The sequence below is a fragment of the Oncorhynchus clarkii genome, chromosome 28 (genome assembly GCF_045791955.1).
Source record: "Oncorhynchus clarkii lewisi isolate Uvic-CL-2024 chromosome 28, UVic_Ocla_1.0, whole genome shotgun sequence".
NCBI lineage: Eukaryota > Metazoa > Chordata > Actinopteri > Salmoniformes > Salmonidae > Oncorhynchus > Oncorhynchus clarkii.
The window spans coordinates 9,449,834-9,459,311 of NC_092174.1; positions in this window are offsets into that span (position 1 = coordinate 9,449,834).

Sequence of the window (9,478 nt, forward strand, 5' to 3'; positions counted from 1 at the left end):
CTGCTGTTTTGTGTTACAAGGTGAGGTAAAGCACACAGGACATGACATCTATTATTCATTATAGACAGCTCTCATTTCATTGTAAACACGCCACTCCAGACCAAAATGCATATACACAAGCAATGCTTTAAAATAGCCATCCAGGTTAAGTAAGTGCTACTGTAACCCTAGGCTACTAGCTACAGTATACGTAGAAAATTGCCCTCTTAGTAATGGTTTATGGGTGTAGCGTACAGTATTAGCAGCGATGGCCCCTGCACTGCATGCAACCTCTCCACAAATATACCAGCACAGAAATATGGAATTTACATTTTAGAATGTATACTGAAGTATCTGGGCCCTCATTTGTCAATGTTGCGTAGAAAAGCTTCTAAATGAACTCATACGAAGAAAATGTAGAATGTTCGCAAGTACAAAAAGTTGGTATTCATCAAATGCTCGTATGCTTGATTTACACACACCTGTAAGTATTTTGCCTTGATAAATCAGACACGTTCTTAAACACTGTGCTAGTGCACGTGGAGTCTCATTTACATAGAGAACCGCCCTAAATGACCATTTATGTCACACTTTTCAAGCTGTCTAACATTTACTGGGGACAATACATCACAATGGTATAAATGTCATACCAAATGAAAGACGGAATCTTGGGCACATATTTTGTTTTCGTTACATCTTCATATCTCATTTCAGTATGGAGTTGTAGACCGTTAAAGAGAGTGTGCCCTTGTGACAAATTGCCCCATCAGCCGGTAAATTGTCACACTATGTCGGGTAAGTTGTCACATTGGATTATCAACAAATAGGAACACAACTTATTAATTGTGAATATTAACCCAAATTCAACTTCATTTAAAGAACTCAAAATAAAAACAATCATGCCTAGAGAATCTGGCAAGTCATGCCTTTCAATCATAGCAATAATGCTGGCAAAGCACACTAAGTGGCACGTCCACTTTACTTTGAAATCGAACGTTCTCTGGCATGCACATACAGTGCATTGCAAAAGCATTCACCCCCCTTGCCGTTTTTTCCTATTTTGTTTCATTATAACCTGTAATTTAAATGGATTTTCATTTGGATTTCATGTAATGGACATACACAAAATAGTCCAAATTGGTGAAGTTAAATTTTAAAAAATCACTTGTTCCAAAAAAAAAGAAGGAAAGTGTGGCATACATATCCCCCCCCCCCCCCCCCCCCCCTTTGCTATGAAGCCCCAAAATAAGATCTGGTGCAACCAATTACCTTCAGAAGTCACACAATTAGTTCAAGTCCACCTGTATGCAAAATAAGTGTCACATGATCTCAGTATACCTGTTCTGAAAGGCCCCAGAGTCTGCAACACCACTAAGCAAGGGGCACCATCAAGCAAGCGACACAATGAAGACCAAGGAGCTCTCCAAACAGGTCAAGGACAAAGATGTGGAGAGGTACAGATCAGAGTTGGGTTATAAAAAAATATCAGAAACTTTGAACATCCCACAGAGCACCATTTAAATCCATTATTAAAAAATGGAAAGAATATGGTACCACAACAAACCTGCCAAGAGAGGACTGCCCACCAAAACTCACAGACCATGCAAGGAGGGCATTAATCAGAGAGGCAACAAAGAGACCAAAGATAACTCTGAAGGAGCTGCAAAGCTCACAGCGGAGATTGGAGTATCTGTCCATAGGACCACTTTAAGCCGTACACTTCACAGAACTGGGCTTTACGGAAGAGTGACCAGAAAAGCCATTGCTTAAAGAAAAAATAAGAAAACATGTTTGGTGTTCGCCAAAAGGCATGTGGAAGACTCTCCAAATATATGGAAGAAGGTACTCTGGTCAGATGAGACTAAAACTGAGCTTTTTGTCCATCAAGGAAAATGCTGTCTGGTGCAAACCCAACACCTCTCATCCCCCTGAGAACCTCATCCCCCTGAGAACACCATCCCCACAGTGAAGCATGGTGGTGGCAGCATCATGCTGTGGGGATGTTTTTCATTGGCAGGGAATGGGAATCTGGTCAGAATTGAAGGAATGATGGATGGTGCTAAATACAGTGAAATTCTTGAGGGAAACCTGTTTCAGTCTTTCAGAGATTTGAGACTGGGAAGGAGTTTCACCTTTCAGCAGTACAATGACCCTAAGCATATGGCTAAAGCAACACTTGAGTGTTTTAAGGGGGAACATTTTAAATTTAAAATAGTGTAGGATTGGCCTACAGTAGTCAAAGCCCAGACCTCAATTTCATTGACAATCTGTGGTATAACTTAAAGGTTGCTGTACACCAGCGAAACCCATCCAACTTGAAGGAGCTGGAGCAGTTTTGCCTTGAAGAATGGGCAAAAATCCCAATGGCTAGATGTGCCAAGCTTATAGAGACATACCCCATGAGACTTGAAGCTGTAATTGCTGCAAAAGGTGGCTCTACAAAGTTTTGACTTTGGGGGGGTGAATAGGTACAGTGCCTTGCGAAAGTATTCGGCCCCCTTGAACTTTGCGACCTTTTGCCACATTTCAGGCTCCAAACATAAAGATATAAAATTTGATTTTTTTTGTGAAGAATCAACAACAAGTGGGACACAATCATGAAGTGGAACGACATTTATTGGATATTTCAAACTTTTTTAACAAATCAAAAACTGAAAAATTGGGCGTGCAAAATTATTCAGCCCCTTTACTTTCAGTGCAGCAAACTCTCTCCAGAAGTTCAGTGAGGATCTCTGAATGATCCAATGTTGACCTAAATAATTAATGATGATAAATACAATCCACCTGTGTGTAATCAAGTCTCCGTATAAATGCACCTGCACTGTGATAGTCTCAGAGGTCCGTTAAAAGCGCAGAGAGCATCATGAAGAACAAGGAACACACCAGGCAGGTCCGAGATACTGTTGTGAAGAAGTTTAAAGCCAGATTTGGATACAAAAAGATTTCCCAAGCTTTAAACATCCCAAGGAGCACTGTGCAAGCGATAATATTGAAATGGAAGGAGTATCAGACCACTGCAAATCTACCAAGACCTGGCCGTCCCTCTAAACTTTCAGCTCATACAAGGAGAAGACTGATCAGAGATGCAGCCAAGAGGCCCATGATCACTCTGGATGAACTGCAGAGATCTACAGCTGAGGTGGGAGACTCTGTCCATAGGACAACAATCAGTCGTATATTGCACAAATCTGGCCTTTATGGAAGAGTGGCAAGAAGAAAGCCATTTCTTAAAGATATCCATAAAAAGTGTCGTTTAAAGTTTGCCACAAGCCACCTGGGAGACACACCAAACATGTGGAAGAAGGTGCTCTGGTCAGATGAAACCAAAATTGAACTTTTTGGCAACAATGCAAAACGTTATGTTTGGCGTAAAAGCAACACAGCCCATCACCCTGAACACACCATTCCCACTGTCAAACATGGTGGTGGCAGCATCATGGTTTGGGCCTGCTTTTTTTCAGCAGGGACAGGGAAGATGGTTAAAATTGATGCGAAGATGGATGGAGCCAAATACAGGACCATTCTGGAAGAAAACCTGATGGAGTCTGCAAAAGACCTGAGACTGGGACGGAGATTTGTCTTCCAACAAGACAATGATCCAAAACATAAAGCAAAATCTACAATGGAATGGTTCAAAAATAAACATATCCAGGTGTTAGAATGGCCAAGTCAAAGTCCAGACCTGAATCCAATCGAGAATCTGTGGAGGAGAACTGAAAACTGCTGTTCATAAATGCTCTCCATCCAACCTCACTGAGCTCGAGCTGTTTTGCAAGGAGGAATGGGAAAAAATGTCAGTCTCTCGATGTGCAAAACGGATAGAGACATTTTCATCCTCAAAGTGGTAGGCATGTTGTGTAAATCAAATAATACAAACCCCCCAAAACTCACATTTTAATTCCAGGTTGTAAGGCAACAAAATAGGAAAAATGCCAAGGGAGTGAATACCTTCGCAAGCCACTGTAGATCCACGGTAACAGTTTTGTAACAGCCTATACGACGTATCCATATCTGACTAGTCAGACTCATCTTTGGAGTCATAGTTCCGGCACACATATATTGCCTGGCCTGGGGCACACTTCACCTCGCACACTTCACCTCGCACACTTCCCCCAAGTCTCCTTTGGACGGCTGTTTGAAAAATGGCTCCACACAGACGAGGCTGAAGCACTCCTCTTCGTCTGATGACTCTAATACGATTTTTAGCTGCCGCCTTGTTCTTTGCGGATCCAGATTTAGCTTCCGTTCCCGTTTCTTCAGAAACACCCTTTTGCTACATTGTGCCTTATTCCTTTCCATTTATAGTGCCTGCTTCACTGGTGTGTTGGTTAGAATTCCTGTTTTAGCGCCATTTTCTTCCTTTTGCAAGCTGGTTTTTCAGGGGCTAGCTTTTGGATATGGCCATATGTCCTCTGGAGTTGGTAGTCCAATGGCATGGTGCTAGCATAAGAACTGGGCAGGTCTGTGTCAGAGCTCATGCTAGGCAGGGCTGGAATACTGTTGGGGCCTGGCAGGGCTGGAATAGTGTTGGGGCCTGGCAGGTTGTTGCTGGGGCCTGGCAGGTTGTTGCTGGGGCCTAGTAGGGTTGGGTTCTGAATAGGGCGATCTGTAACATAGGATGGGGCAAACTCGGTTTCCAGAAATACATCCCTGTTGTAATGCTGTACCCCAGCCACCCTGAATGTTCAAGGGGGTTGCAGCCAGACGATTGGCGATTGCCACAATAAATTGCCCTAACCCTAAATTGACATTGTCTTCCTGGGATTGTTCCTCATCCAGGCATCACACGAGGTGTTGATGTGCCTCTTTAGTGGCCCGTAGACAGACCTGTCTAAGGGTTGAAGCCAATGAGAATAATGGGGTGGGAATGACAGCATAATTATGCCATTTTCTTTGGCATAATTGAGTCCATCAACGGACAGATGAGACTCGTGGTTTTGTCCAAAAGGAGTAAACAGGGCTTCTCCTTTGAGCACTTCGTATGCTCAACGCAATGTTTCAGGAAGTCAACAAAGTGCACATCTTTCATCCACCCAGAGGGATTTGCCCCTCCATTGCTGCCAGGTGGCCCGTGGATCAGGAAATGATCGCGGAAGTTGATACGGGAATATAAAATATGGAGGTATACTATTGAGTGAGTGACTGAGACAGCACAGGCCAGTGTGACGAAGGTTCCCCTTTCAGCGGAGGTCAGTGACCCTACTTGTTTGAATCCACGTCTGCCCACCACTTTGTCAGTTTTATGTACAGTGGTCACCCCAGTTTCATCAACATTCCATATGTCTCCTGGTCCAAATGAATATCTCTGTAGCATTTCTGCTACATTTTCGAAGAAAGCATTAACATTTTCTCTGAAGCTACTTGCCCTGGCAAGGCTAGTTGCCTCTGGCTTTCTCAGCGTCGGCGTAGGGTGCCGCTTTTTTAAGAAGCCTGTCAACCACTCCGAGCTGGCCTTTTCTTCTTCTGCCCACATTGGCGCGAACTTCAGCTGGTGTGCCACAGCAAACTGGTAGGCAAGTCTTTTGACCTCACTTGGCGATAGACCAAAATTAATGTCAGCTGACCTAGTAATATACTGAACAAGCTGCATCTCCAAATCCAGTGAAAAAACCTGCCATGGCTTTGAATAGACAACCACTGTTGTTGGCATGGCTGTCTGACTTTCAACTTCTTCTCTGGTAACCTTTTGACAATACCGAGGCAGAGTACGGTAATTTATGTCAAAATCCTTCGCTGAACTCCTGATTGATTTGTTTTGCAACTTCACCTGCCTTTAACATTATGCCAGGTGGTGTGCTGCCATTCTCTTTCTTTTTATAATTTCTAACCTTTCTTTCCTTCCTTCCTTCAAAAACACATTTCCTCATTGCAATTACATACATTACAGGCTTATTACGCCCACCTCAATGTCTACTATCCTTGTTGCCACAATGCAATTCATAACAGCACACTAAATTCATGTGTGTGTGTGTGTATATACTGTCTCATACAGTAGGCATGTAGAGTTAGTAGATACACACACACACCAGAGCCTGTCTTGTGTAGTCCAGGGATATGTCTGCTGCTCTAAACTATACGTGTATATATAATAATCAATTTACAGTAACATTTAATACTATTATCAGAGCTGATTACACTTTCGCAATGTTTTTTGAGCATGTTCTATGTGTCTATGTATAACATGGCAAGTTGTCACATGTGAAGACTTGCCCCAAGGACATGGAGACAACTTGCCCCAAACTCACGTGTGCTAATGTTGGCTAAATCTCTCAAGGTTAGCTCAGCATAGGACTGCAGCTAAAGTATCAAAATACACATTATTGTCTCAGTGCAAAATTATAATTTTGAACATTCATACAACGTTTTATTGCATAAAATGTAAAGGGACAATTGTTTTACTTTTGAAGGGGAAAAACTTGAAACTTGTGCTCACCTCAGATTAGAGTGACCTTGACCACAAGTGAACAGGAAGTTGAGCATAGAACGTGTAGTCATGCAAAGTAGCTATTTGATTTGAGATAGCGCCTCTAGTGTTGGAGGTATGAACAGTTTGTATGACCAACTTACCTCGCTCTCCCCTATGCAACGGCCTGAGAGACATAAATCAATCATTGAAAGAACTTGTTGATTGTGTCAAAAATGTGAGACAAATTCTGGTGCAATGTAAATGTGTTTTCCTTTTCAATTTGATTACAATATTTGGAAGAACAGATACAGTGGGGAGAACAAGTATTTGATACACTGCCGATTTTGCAGGTTTTCCTACTTACAAAGCATGTAGAGGTCTGTAATTTTTTAAATCATAGGTACACTTCAATTGTGAGAGATGGAATCTAAAACAAAAATCCAGAAAATCACATTGTATGATTTTTAAGTAATTAATTTGCATTTTATTGCATGACATAAGTATTTGATCACCTACCAACCTGTAAGAATTCCGGCTGTCACAGACCTGTTAGTTTTTCTTTAAGAAGCCCTCCTGTTCTCCACTCATTACCTGTATTAACTGCACCTGTTTGAACTCGTTACCTGTATAAAAGACACCTGTCCACACACTCAATCAAACAGACTCCAACCTCTCCACAATGGCCAAGACCAGAGAGGGTGTAAGGACATCAGAGATAAAATTGTAGACCTGCACAAGGCTGGGATGGGCTACAGGACAATAGGCATGCAGCTTGGTGAGAAGGCAACAACTGTTGGCGCAATTATTAGAAAATGGAAGAAGTTCAAGATGACGGTCAATCACCCTCGGTCTGGGGCTCCATGCAAGATCTCACCTCGTGGGGCATCAATGATCATGAGGAAGGTGAGGGATCAGCCCAGAACTACACGACAGGACCTGGTCAATGACCTGAAGAGAGCTGGGACCACTGTCTCAAAGAAAACCATTAGTAACACACTACTCCGTCATGGATTAAAATCCTGCAGCGCACGCAAGGTCCCCCTGCTCAAGCCAGCGCATGTCCAGGCCCGTCTGAAGTTTGCCATTGACCATCTGAATGATCCAGAGGAGGAATGGGAGAAGGTCATGTGGTCTGATGAGACAAAAATAGAGCTTTTTTGTCTAAACTCCACTCGCTGTGTTTGGAGGAAGAAGAAGGATGAGTACAACCCCAAGAACACCATCCCAACCGTGAAGCATGGAGGTGGAAACATCATTCTCTGGGGATGCTTTTCTGCAAAGGGGACAGGACGACTGCACCGTATTGAGGGGAGGATGGATGGGGCCATATATCACGAGATCTTGACCAACAACCTCCTTCCCTCAGTAAGAGCATTGAAGATGGGTCGTGGCTGGGTCTTCTAGCATGACAACGACCCGAAACACACAGCCAGGGCAACTAAGGAGTGACTCCGTAAGAAGCATCTCAAGGTCCTGGAGTGGCCTAGCCAGTCTCCAGACCTGAACCCAATAGAAAATCTTTGGAGGGAGCTGAAAGTCCGTATTGCCCAGCGACAGCCCCAAAACCTGAAGGATCTGGAGAAGATCTGTATATAGGAGTGGGCCAAAATCTCTGCTGCAGTGTGTGCAAACCTGGTCAAGAACTACAGGAAATGTATGATCTCTGTAATTGCAAACAAAGGTTTCTGTACCAAATATTAAGTTCTGCTTTTCTGATGTATCAAATACTTATGTCATGCAATAAAATGCAAATTAATTACTTAAAAATCATACAATGTGATTTTCTGGATTTTTTATTTTAGATTCCGTCTCTCACAGTTGAAGTGTACCTATGATAAAAATTACAGACCTCTACATGCTTTGTAAGTAGGAAAACCTGCAAAATTGGTAGTGTATCAAATAGTTGTTCTCCCCACTGTACCTATAACCGTTGTATGATATTGACTCTTGTCCTCAGTGCCAGAGCTATGGGTAGTGGGAAACACTCCCTGTCAGGCATGGGCTCATCAGGTCTGGGTGGATCATTCAGTGGAATGCGATTTTTGATTGCAATGTCGTGGAGCACACTGCAAGCCTGGACAATGTAGCAAACCTAAAAAGGAATTTGCAGGCTTTATTTCATTCAAGTAATGGCATGTGAAGGAATGTCGCTTCAGAGGCAAACCTTGCTAGGCTGGTATTGCAGTGTGCCTCCTGTCCCAGACAAGCTCAGACAACATCCTTTCGGCAGGCCTATGGTGCTCTCCACAGTTCTTGTGCGTGGGCTTGCTTGTAACTTGCCTCTTGTTGGTTTGTGTGGAGTCATCCGCCATGTTTTCAATGGGTAGCCCCGGTCTCCTGCAGTTATGAACACAACATTCCGATATTGTTTCCCAGTAGATGTCTAACATGGCAAATAAAACATGTCACTTACCAATAAGCCGTCTATCCTCAACAGCTCCTTCCTGGAGGTTAAGGCCGACTGAACTGTTCTGCACAATGAATGAATAAGGTGTCCCACCTGGCCACTACCTTCAACAAAGCCCAATGTGAATCACAGATGACCTGCATGTTGACGAAGTTGAATTTGTTCAATGATGGTGCTTTTATTGCGATGTGGGTGCAGTCAATTGCTCCAATGACATTGGGAAATTCAGCTACGGTATGGAAATCCCTTTTCACTCTGGCCTGTTGCACAGCAGTGTACGGAAACTGTATGTATTGTGGGGGTCAATGAAATAATGCCATGAAGGACTGCAGGCAATACTCTGCTCATGGTTGGTTGTGAAATGCCAGACCAATCCGCAATCTCCCGTTGGAATGTTCCAGTGGCCAGAAATCCCAGGGTGGAGAGGACTTGGCTATGCCCCGGGATGGCATTGGTGCATTTCGTCTCCCTTTCTAATACTGGAGAGAGTTGGTTGCAGAGATACAATAAAATATGCCTTGGAAAACAAAATCTACTAATACGCCAAGCATCGCGTAATGCAGCTTGTGCCAGATCCTCCAGCAATGCAAGATTTGCCATTTTGGACCAAGTCACAATGCATCAGTGTTGCCTTTTTTTATATTTATATATTATATAACTAAATTGCCTCCAACCTTACATTCCAC